This window comes from Sinohyriopsis cumingii, chromosome 2 (assembly GCF_028554795.1).
Source record: "Sinohyriopsis cumingii isolate HCF-2022 chromosome 2, ASM2855479v2, whole genome shotgun sequence".
NCBI lineage: Eukaryota > Metazoa > Mollusca > Bivalvia > Unionida > Unionidae > Sinohyriopsis > Sinohyriopsis cumingii.
In genome coordinates this window covers 57,384,650-57,395,893 of record NC_142962.1, presented here as the reverse complement: position 1 = coordinate 57,395,893, position 11,244 = coordinate 57,384,650, and the positions used below count along the sequence as shown (strand labels likewise).

The window sequence follows — 11,244 nt, the reverse complement described above, 5'->3', positions numbered from 1 at the left end:
GCAAAGTCCGGTCAATGGCTTTCACGAAGTTCTTCATCAAACCTAGTTTGATGTGAAGGGGTGGTAGCAAGATTTTCTGAGCCTCAACCAGAGCTGGGTGTTGGATATTCTTCTCTCCAATGGCTACATTCTGCCTGTGAGTCCATTCCTTCCTCATGTAGTGCATTTCCCTTGCTCGGCTATCCCACTCGCATAAGAAACACATGTATTTTGTATATCCTTGCTGCAGTCTCCCATTAAAAGGGCAACTACCTTCAAATCACCACAGAGGTGCCAGCTGTACTTGTTATACTCAATGGAATTCAGTAGCTGCCTTAAGTTATCGTATGTCTCTTTCATGTGGACAGCATACGCTACTGGAATAGATGGAAGAATGTTTCCATTGTGCAAAAGCACAGCCTTGAGACTCAGTTTCGAAGAGTCCACAAATAGTCTCCATTCTTGTGGGTCATGAGTGATTTTTAAAGCATTCATGAGGCCCTCAATATCGGAACAGAATATCAGATTACTTTCCTTTCTGAAGAAAGGCTCCAATTGCTGGTGGCGCTTTCGATATGCAGTAATTGTGACATCTTCTTCTAGAAGATTCCATTGTTGGAGTCTTGATCCTAGCAATTCTGCCTTGTTCTTTGATAAGTCCAAATCACGAATCAGGTCATTTAGTTCTTCCTGTGTTATTCTGTGTGGGGTTGATGATGCACCACAGTGAAAATCTGGATCACTGCATGCTGATGGACCAGGAGAAGAACAGGTCGACTCACCTTTGTCTTCGTCAGATGAATCAAGAGAATATTCTGCTGGAGGTTCTGGAATAGGAAGTCCCTCACCATGTGGAACTGGTCTCAATGCAGACGGAATGTTTGGGTAGACTATTCTCGACTTCTTTCGCTTCGTTATTCCGCCGGAAAGAGGAGGAACCAAGCAGAAGTAACAGTCATTTAGGTGGTTGCTTGGCTCTCTCCACACCATTGGGACTGCAAACGGCATTGATGATCTTTTGCAATTCAACCACTGTGAAAGCTGTGTTGTACATGTAGCACAGCATATATGCGGAGCCCAAGGCTTGTCTTGGTCACCAACCTTGCATCCGAAGTAAAGATGATATGCCTTCTTCACTTGAGAATTAATACTTTTCTTCTGGTTGGCAAATGTCACTTCCCCACAAATATAGCAAAAATTGTCCGCGGTATTAACACACTTTCGAGGCATTACTGTTCTTTATTGTACGTAAATGGATAAAATAATAAGTTTTATGTAACAGTAGCTTGAACTGTCTCGCACAACGTCTAAAATATTTTAAATGCTGAACCTATCTGATTGGGCTTTATATAGTACACTGCTTACGTCAGCTTCAGCAGCCGCCTGGCATTAGTATAATAGGCCTACACATGTATAGTACACTGCTGACGTCAACTTACTTCAGCAGCCGCATGGCATTAGTATTGCATTGCATCAGAAAATGATGCAATCAACTGTGGATGATGTGAGCATGATGGTATTATGCAATGTTACATCATTATTCCGGATGTTGCTGCAGTCCTACTGGAGAAATTTACACAGTGAAACATAGAAAATGAGGTATATGAATATCTTCAAAACGAGAGCCAATACAAATTTTTCACGGTTATATTCGTGTTCGGCACACCAAAATATTACAGATTAGGGCCTTTTCAAGTCAGTAATGATTTCACTGTTGACCAGTGTATTCGAATATTGATATACATGATGTAAAGCGAGATTTCTTGGAACCATCAAGAGCAAGCGATGCATCACCAGTATTCTAAGGAAGACTGGATATTATATTACTTATATTTATTCCCTAATATTTTTTGATATATTTTTGCTTAATTTATGGGATAAAAACTCGGCACGCAGGATAAAATTACATGGACAGAGTGGATCCCCTGACTACATACTCTTTCACGCCCAAACGAATTTAAGATTTCACTATTATTAATCGCACAAGATTTGATGTTTCCATTATATAAAGAGGCTCATTCAATTTATTGTTGATTCTTCCACGTTCAAGAAATACATATCTTTATCAATAAATGAACATGCAAATGATTATAATACTTTTTCAAAATCAATCAAATGACTGAGTCCAAGAGTAATGTGATGTTTAAATCATACAACTTTCTAATGTTCTCTCGAATGTATCGTCCTTTTGGGAATCCATTTTGATCCTTATGTTTTAATTTAGAAGTGAAATAGGCCTCCAAATTGAAATATTCTGCTTAGATGTATTGGCATACACATAAAACTCATTCTTCAAGATAATTTACTAAGTTCTTACCAAAAGTTAATGTCCGTCGCTAGAAAATATCAAACATCTTTCTCAAAAGATTTATAAAATTCTACCAGATTAGAGGTGAGGGGATACATTGTGAATGAAATCAACCAACAGGGTCTGCTTCCTGCTGCCCACAACACTATCCGCATCATCCACATCCATATCCTCTCTCTCACCTCCCCATATTTTAACTTTACCAAAGTACTTTTGGATATCTTAGCTTGGACTTTACCCAGACACATATGTTTCTCATCTGCTTGAAGAATATTAAGCTGATTATACGTGATATAAAAATAAGGTTCACTTTGCTAAAACTGATAAAAAAAATTGTAGTTTTCCAAAACTCAAGTGCATTACTATATCATTGAATGAGCGTCCATGGTTGTCTTAATTTTGCAGAGAATCCTCTTTTGGTATATGGATCCAAGAGCCACACTTTGTCATTACAAGAATTTACACATGCACCCTTATCATAATATTCCTTCATTTTGTTTTGTTTCAAGCCGAGGCTGTACATCTGACTAAAATCATCCTACATTTTTCTTGTCGAGTCCCTCAACAAACTTGTGTTGCGTTTCTGGAGTATAAGAAGGAACTCCATAAACTATATCTATAGGCAATTAAAGTTCTCTGCCAAGCATTACAAATGTCGGAGAGTATTGTGTATACACTTTAATTCTGGACCTATTGTAATATATATTCATCCCAGGGAGTTTGCTTTCCATTAATAAATATATTGTTTGGCATCTTGACTATAACTTTTAATTCTTTATACAAGTGTATCTGATTGAGGATGATAGACTATCCCAGTCTTCTTGTCTTCTTCATTCCTGGCACATTACATTTTTCCATGAAAAGTTATTCATCGAGTCTTTTCCTTGATTATAGTGTCTTTGAAATGGAACACCAAATTGACACAATAACTTGTTCCTCAATGTGGTAGCTACAGTTTCACCTGTTTAGTTACTTGATGGAAAACCTCTCTACATTTGGTGAAGTAGGCACAATGATTAAAATATATTTACACAATTTGCTTTGCCCCGAATAGCGTGACGTTCAGCAAATATTTTTTTTACACACCATTCACACGATTGACGCATATAACAGTATCATTTACTGTAAATAAGATAACAAGATAATATACGCCACACGGCAGCAAAATCTAGGTTAAAATCCTGTATCGCTGCACATAGATAACTATTTTTCTTCTTATGCAACCGACATCAAAGACGAGAGATACATGTTTACGCCTCTGGTCTATGAATTTCAATATGATGCCATGTATAGAGATTATCATTTATTTAGTCTTACGCAACCGGCTTAAACTAAATAAATGAATGACTTAGTACCCTCTCTTGTGGTAAAACGTTATGCCTAATATATTCCATTTTCATTGATGCTAGTATGCCCTGGAAAAATGTGTTTCCTTCCCTTTGATTCTCATTGTTCTTGGCAAAACTAATTTCGTGTCTTCCAGGGAAAAAAACACTTCACAATTATGGCAGGAGGCGCTAACTCTCTTAGGGGGTATCGTCGGTCGGAACACCTTCTGGCTTTAATATAAACAGAAAATGCGTCCATGGATTGATACAGCTTAAAAAGGGACAAATTATCGGAAAATCACAGGGAACCCATTCATATTTGTTTCTTCTTCATTCCTGTGGAAAAACATCAGTCTGAGAATTAGGATCATTATCTTTTGGGACTCCATAAAACTGGAGGATGTATTTGTTATAAATCTTTGTCCATAAAAAAATCCAGTACGTGTACTTATCTCTTTTCAAGATACCATAACCCTTTATCTTTGACATTTCTGCTCTACCCCAGCATGCACTTCAACTAGCGCCTTTCTCAGACCACTGATTTCCCTTTTCACATCAGCAGATTTACTTTAACAAGATTCTCTAGAATATTCTGTCTCTAATGAAGGTTTTTATCTAGATCAATCAAAAAGGTTCTTAGAGTACAAAATCAATATCAATGTCAACCTTTACCTGTACTGTTGTCTGAATGATGTCGGCTTGATTATATAACCCATGCATTAGATGCATTTTGGATAATGTCATTGGGCACAACCATGATTTGAAGTGACCATGATTGGAGTAACCTTGAATGATCTAGTACACGAGTTTTGGGTTTGTTGATGTCATACCTGCTGGGGTAACTTGAATAACGTCATTAGACACTGTTACATGGACCTTGGTGTAAAGTACATGACATCACTGTTACCAGAGGCCCGTCCCTATATATGATTCACCGAAACCAAAGCATGCATAAAAACAGCAACAGAATCGTCTACTTGTCCTAACTGTTGGACGTGACCTTGACCTTAGGCTCTCTTGGGGACCACTCCTGACCACAAGTCCTGTTTCTTTATATAATTTATGTAAAAATATTTTGTTTATAAATCTTTAATAACATGCTTGAACGTTTGAGTTATGTTGCATGGGAGGGCCCTTTGACTGGCACAGCCAAGTTGAACAAATCCCTATCTCGAGACAATTCAGAGGTCTGATTCTATGTCGTCGAGACGGAGCTACTCTCCCATTTCGATGACTAAAACGTTTTGAGACGCATATCGACTGACTTCCATTCGATGATCAGTACACCCCTTTTCTTTTCATAGTCGGACTACTTAATGTCACGGTCGTTTCCAATAGCAATGCTTTTGATAACATCAACATTCAATAACCATTAAAAACGTTTAGTACCAATGTTATCAGCCACATTTGGGTCAAAAATAAATTGTCTGGCTAATACTTTACTTGCGTTTTGTTTTATCCGTATGACCACTGCAACAACGTGTTTTTAGCCTGTAGGAATGTTTTGATTTGTGAAGTTAAATGTAGGAATGTTTTGATCTGTGAAGTTAAATGCACATGGCATTATGCATGGCATATGAATAATACACTCCCTCTTCACAATACAAAGCAGCTGTGCAAGCGATGACATGATTAATTGGTTTCTCGCAACGAGGAGCAAGAAACACAGGCTTAAACTGCCTTCACTGCCAGCTGGTCACTATTTACCTGAATCAGACATTAAAATTGACCTAAAATTCATTCAAAATTTAGGTGGACCTCTCTCCCTCTCTCTCTCTCTCTCTCTCTCAATAGATTGATTGACATTTGTTTCTATCGTCGTATTCTAGTTTGTTTATTTTGAATTTATTTTTGTAAAGGAGTCATAGAATGATCAACTTGGTTAATGACAGAAGAAGCATCCTTTTACAACTGCATCTGAAATAAGAAAAAAAAAACAACCCTAGGCGTTTAAGTTTTTAAAAACAGAAAGCAAATATAGTTTAACACACACATTCATTATTACATGCATATAAAATACATCTATAGTATGAAGTTGCTACAGCCATCACTCCCTCCTTTATTAAAGTAAAACTAAATCATTAGATAGTAGGAAGACACGGACGTAGACAAAACCATATACAAATGCACAAAAGACGGATGGAGCGGTGTGTTTTATCACAGGAATATGTATAAATCTACACGAAGATTTCATGTTGACAATGATATAGAACTGCGTACACGGGAATCATATGCTAGCTTTTTGCATACATTATTGGATACAAGTGTTAGCAGAACTAAGAGTGGAAAAAAAGATAGAAAAATACATAGCACGATAGTAATAGAGACCGATTGATAGATACCTGTATACGTACCAGTCTTTTACACAACGATTACACCAATGCGAGGAAAAATATGGTCAACTGTAATTTTACCAGAGAATATATTTTTTCGTTCTTGCTATGATGAATGTTGTTAAGGCCGATTTAGAGGTGTATACTTTCCACCTTTAAGCAGGAGTAACGGCGCTCAGTGTTCAACATTGAATATCGTTACAATGAACATACAGTGTAAGAAGTCATTTGCCTTTTGTTCTAGCTACTGTTTGTCCTTTATCCTCGCAAGGGTGTATGATGGACACTATCTTTTCTCTGAGCTGGGTAAAAATGTTTGATAATTCTTTTTCTTTTTTTAATAATTATGCATTTTGAAGAGTGGTTTTGATGTTTGGTAGTCTTGTCTACCATTACATGAAGAGGAACATATCATTTCACAGCGAGGCTATAACTTATATTTGCATGCGTTACTCCCCGTTTTGTCGAGTCAGCGAATAAAAGAGACGTATGTATAATTTTTATCGACATAACTATTTCGACAATGTGTTCCTGGAAAACATGTTTTTTGGGGTTTGTTTTTGTAATCTAAAAACTGTCATCGGATCCTGTGTACACGTGTATCTTATGTGTGGTACTTGGCTCAACGTTTGATGAATATTGCATAGTTGTTTTCACCATGCCTTGAATATGTTCAGATTATACCTTATGTAGGGTTAGAAAACGTTTTGGACATTCTCATTTGAAACGTCAAGTGTTCTTCAATTAATGGTACATTACTGGAGAGTTAAACATATCAAATAATCCGTTGGCTATCGATAAAATATTAGTAATAAACAAGTCCACACTACAAGGTCTTAATCAGTGCATTATACCATAATACTTACAATTTATCACAGTTGTAATTTTTCTACAGGTAAACAAGTTTGAGAGTTGTTCAAGCTCTAATTTTCAGTTGCTTGTTTTGCTCATGTCACGGTGTACATGGAATACACACGTTTAAAAAAAACAACACCATAGGTAGCATTTGGAACAAATGAAGACTTGTTGATTGTCTCAAGTCTTCTTATTGGAAGATATAAGTAGTTTGTCAGATATGTAATAGTTTATTACATTAAATGATTATACCGATATACAAACAAAATGGTAAAGACAAAATGGATCCGGTAAATTATCGTGGTATAACATTGACATCTTGTCTGGGAAAATTGTTTGAAAAAATATTGATGACCAGAATTCAAAAGTATTTAGACAAAATAAGCTTTCCACATCCGTATCAATTTGGATTTCGTAAGGAGGCTGGAGCTATCTCCGCTGCATTTACTCTTCAAGAATGTTTGATGTACTTTAATAATCATAACTCTAGTGTATATGCTGTTTTTCTGGATAATGAAAAGGCATTCGATAGACTGTGGCATTTTGGACTACTAAAAAAAACTAAAAATATTAGAAATTAATGCAAAAATATGGAGAATAATCGCCCATTCCTACACACAGTCAAGTGCCTGTGTAGCGTGTAGAGGATGCAAATCGAACACATTTCCATTACGGAGAGGCGTTGGTCAAGGGCGCGTAATGTCGACTTTTTTATTTCTCGTGTACATAAATTACCTATTGAATGAACTAGTAATGACTAATTGCGGGATAACAGTGAATCAGATGAACATACCTGGCATGCTTTTGGCAGACGACACTACTCTACTAAGCTCTACGCTAAATGGATTGCAAATACTTGTGAATACAGCTTATAAGTATGCACAGAAGTGGAAATTGAAATATAACTCTAACAAGAGTAATTGGATGATATTTAGTAAATGAAGTGTACTCATCAAATGGAATTACTCTGGGATCACATAATATTCCTAGAGCAAAAAAAGTGAAATATGCAGGAGTTACCTTTTCACAATCAATGAAAACTAATGATCGTATAGTCTATTCCTACGATAAAGCTAAACGTGTAGCAAACTCACTATACTCAGTTGGATTAAATGCAAATGGGATGAATCCTATAGTTTCTGTAAAAGTCTGGGAAAGAGTTATATTGCCGTCTGCTTTGCATGGCTCAGAACTCTGGTCTAATATATCATATCAGGGCATTGAATCAATGGAGAAAATACAACGATATTTAGCCCGGAGAGTACAAGGTTTCCCTCAAAGATCGCCTATTGGATCTACGACATCATGCTTGGGGATGATATCAATGGAAGCTCGCATAAATAAGCAAAAACTCGTATTCCTTGGTCGCATGTGTAGAACATCAGCAAACTTAACTGCTAAAAAGGTTTTCCTCTGGGCTGTTGGAAATTTTATTTTTGACCCCCAACATAGCTACAACTCTTTTATATATGATATAAATACTGTACTCAAAAAGTATGATTTAGAAGACTATCTCAAGGACTTTATTTTCACTGGAAAATTTCCAGACAAAATAACATGAAAAAGCTTAATTGGGACAAGAATACAGATATCTGAGGAGAGAAAACATGAAATGAGTATCAGAAATCCATCAGAGGGATTCGGTAGATTTGTAAAAAATTAATCCAGGACTAAAAATGCATAATCTATGGAAAATAGCTTACACTGACCCAAGCAGAAAAATGGAATATGGGACATTAATTCGTATTGGAGGAATGCAAGCAAGACCTGGACTGTGTCCCCTATGTGGCAAAATGAGTCATGACCGCATTTTGCACATTTCGATGAATTGTGCCTTAACCTTAGATGACAGAAACCACTTGATGGAAAGTATATTTTCGTATATGCCTCCAGTGATTTACCGTGATTTCTGTGATCAGATCGATGATGTTATACTGATATACTACTTGGTGGTTTAAATGATATATCAGAACGTTTAGAATTTGAATCATGGATAAATATGATCAGACTATCTACCAAGTATTTCAATAAGATAAAGGATATTATATATTCGATTCAATAGAGAAATCAAACATAATATAAGGAAAGAAATACTTGTACTGGATTGAAAAGCGATTAGGAAACTATTTTTGTTGTGAGGTTACATTTTCAAATGTTCTATCGTATATATATCTCTATCTAGTTTAGTAATTATTTTAATTTATTTATTCGTTTGCTATTGGAAATAATTCCATAAGTAACGAATCCACTAAAAATTTTTTTTGATTCTATGTATTTAAGAATGGCCGAGTGGTCTAAAGCGCTCACCGTTACGGATCGCTGCCATCTCACCTCTGTCTGCGTGGGTTCGAGTCGCGGGTTCGGCCTATGTTGGTATGTGACACTACTTGCCAGTAGCTTCTCGTGGGTCGGTGGTTCTTTCCGGGTTTTTCCAGGGTTCTTCCTCCACCATTAATAATGGCCGCCATGTATAGCCTATGTTGTGCTGAAAAATGGCGTTAAACCCTACAACAACAACAACAACAACTCTCTCTCTCTCTCACACACACACACACACTGTACAGCCTCTCTATCTCTCTTGCATTTATATCCTGGCCCAACATTCCAAAAATAATTTGTCCTGTGATTTCTCAAAAAGAAAATAGATTTTCACAACTGAGGATAATTTGCCTTTATAAGTTATCAAAATAACAATATTTATTAAATATTCGTCATGTGGTCATGCATTTAAAAATATTTCACCTCAAGACTATCTTGAACAGTCTAACAGAACCTCAGCTTTTTCCAGTTGGCACTGAATATATTAAATGAAATAATAATTAATAGAGATCCTCTCTCCACAAAAAGCGAGAGACATATGCTTTGGCCCATTTTATTACCTGGCTTGAAAAACGAAGAACAGTTTAGGAGAAAGAAGAGTAAGAACACCGAAAAAACTGCCAGAATCCGATGGCGATGACAATACAGATGACTAGTCCGAATAAGTAGCAGAAGGACATGAAGGATTGACAAAGTTACACGTAGAAAAGGAGAAAAATAAATCATATGATATATCCGGATATCTAACGAAAATGATCCTGAAAACTATTAGAGAGAAATTTTAACATTTTCCCACCCCTTTGATGATGACGCAGAAATCATGGAAACTCATGCATATAAAGAAAAGTACATGACTGTAACGGAATATGTTAAAAAGAAAATTGGGGGGGGGGGGAGGACAATCGTACCGAGGAACTAGATTTGGCTGAGAAACAGTTGAAATTCTCTCTCGTTTTGTATTCTTATGAATCCACATTATACCCAAGAAAGAGTCTACGACAGCTTTATGTCTTTTTCTCGCTTCAAAACAAATAATCTCAAAGGGTTACGGGACTATTGCGCATCATATACATATAATGCTCATTCAGTCAACCTGACCAGGGTACAGACTCTCGAAAGACTCACTTAAATAATGTAAGACTGAAGTCAAGGAAAACAAGATCCTATAATCTTGATATATTGTATAGTTTTTGTATTTTTCATTAAATTTGTTTATCGATGCATAAATAGACATAACATCTCTAAACAGCAGTAAAGGATTTATATGTAAACTAATTCTATTTCTAATGTACGCACTGGGGCAGCGCATTATAGTCAAAGAAGGAAATTGGCATTGAAACTAATGTGAATACCAACCCAATTTCTATTTTTACATCTGGAAATTCCAGGGAAATTACGCGTGCTTGCTCAGATAAATAAATAACAGTGATTTATGAGCATCATAATCTAGTCTCATAAAGTTCACTCCAGTTGGTTAAATTCAAATATCATTACATTAAATTCTGTTTACCTGTCACACGTAGTAAGATTGTATACAACCTACTCTCACTCTGTAAATCTTAATCTACGATGGAAAAAAGTAACATGTTAATCAAGTCATACTGATAAAGCATGTTAACTTACGAGAAATGTATAATTTCGCATAGTTTTCTTCCCCGTTGTCCTCAAACTTTGCATTTCATGCGTTGACACATCATAAGCGGTGCTTGTATAATTCTCTGCTTACATGCATGTATTTGTGCAGGGCCGGACGCGGAGGGTTTCCGGGCTCCCTCCGGCTTATTTCCCTCCAAAAAGAAAACCCTTCACACACAAACGTACAGTCAGTTATCACTTGAAATTTGACACGTTCATTGGTAATATGCACACTTTGAGTAAACGAACACTTTTGCTTTGGTGCCTTTTCGAGGAAAGTCATGGCCCTTTTAAAATTTTGGAATCCCTCCCTCGCATTTAAACTGATCCGGTCCTGGCATGTGAGTGTGTGTGTGTGTGTGTGTGGAGGGAAAATATATATAAAAAAATAGATATGCACATTAACAAAGCTTGCTTTTTAAGAGAGACACAAAATAAAATATATAAAAATTGGGCTAAACTGATTTACGCACTAACTTTCCATTCA

General features: G+C 36.4%; 1 long non-coding RNA gene across 1 annotated transcript; it reads right to left on the bottom strand.

The window, feature by feature from the left end:
• Positions 1-5,420: 5,420 nt before the first annotated feature.
• On the bottom strand, positions 5,421-11,008 carry LOC149804933 (uncharacterized). Its single transcript, XR_016414741.1, has 3 exons — positions 10,746-11,008; positions 9,111-9,288; positions 5,421-5,532 (listed from the first exon to the last, which is right to left on the bottom strand). It is a non-coding gene; the product is annotated as an uncharacterized LOC149804933 (long non-coding RNA).
• Positions 11,009-11,244: the final 236 nt, after the last annotated feature.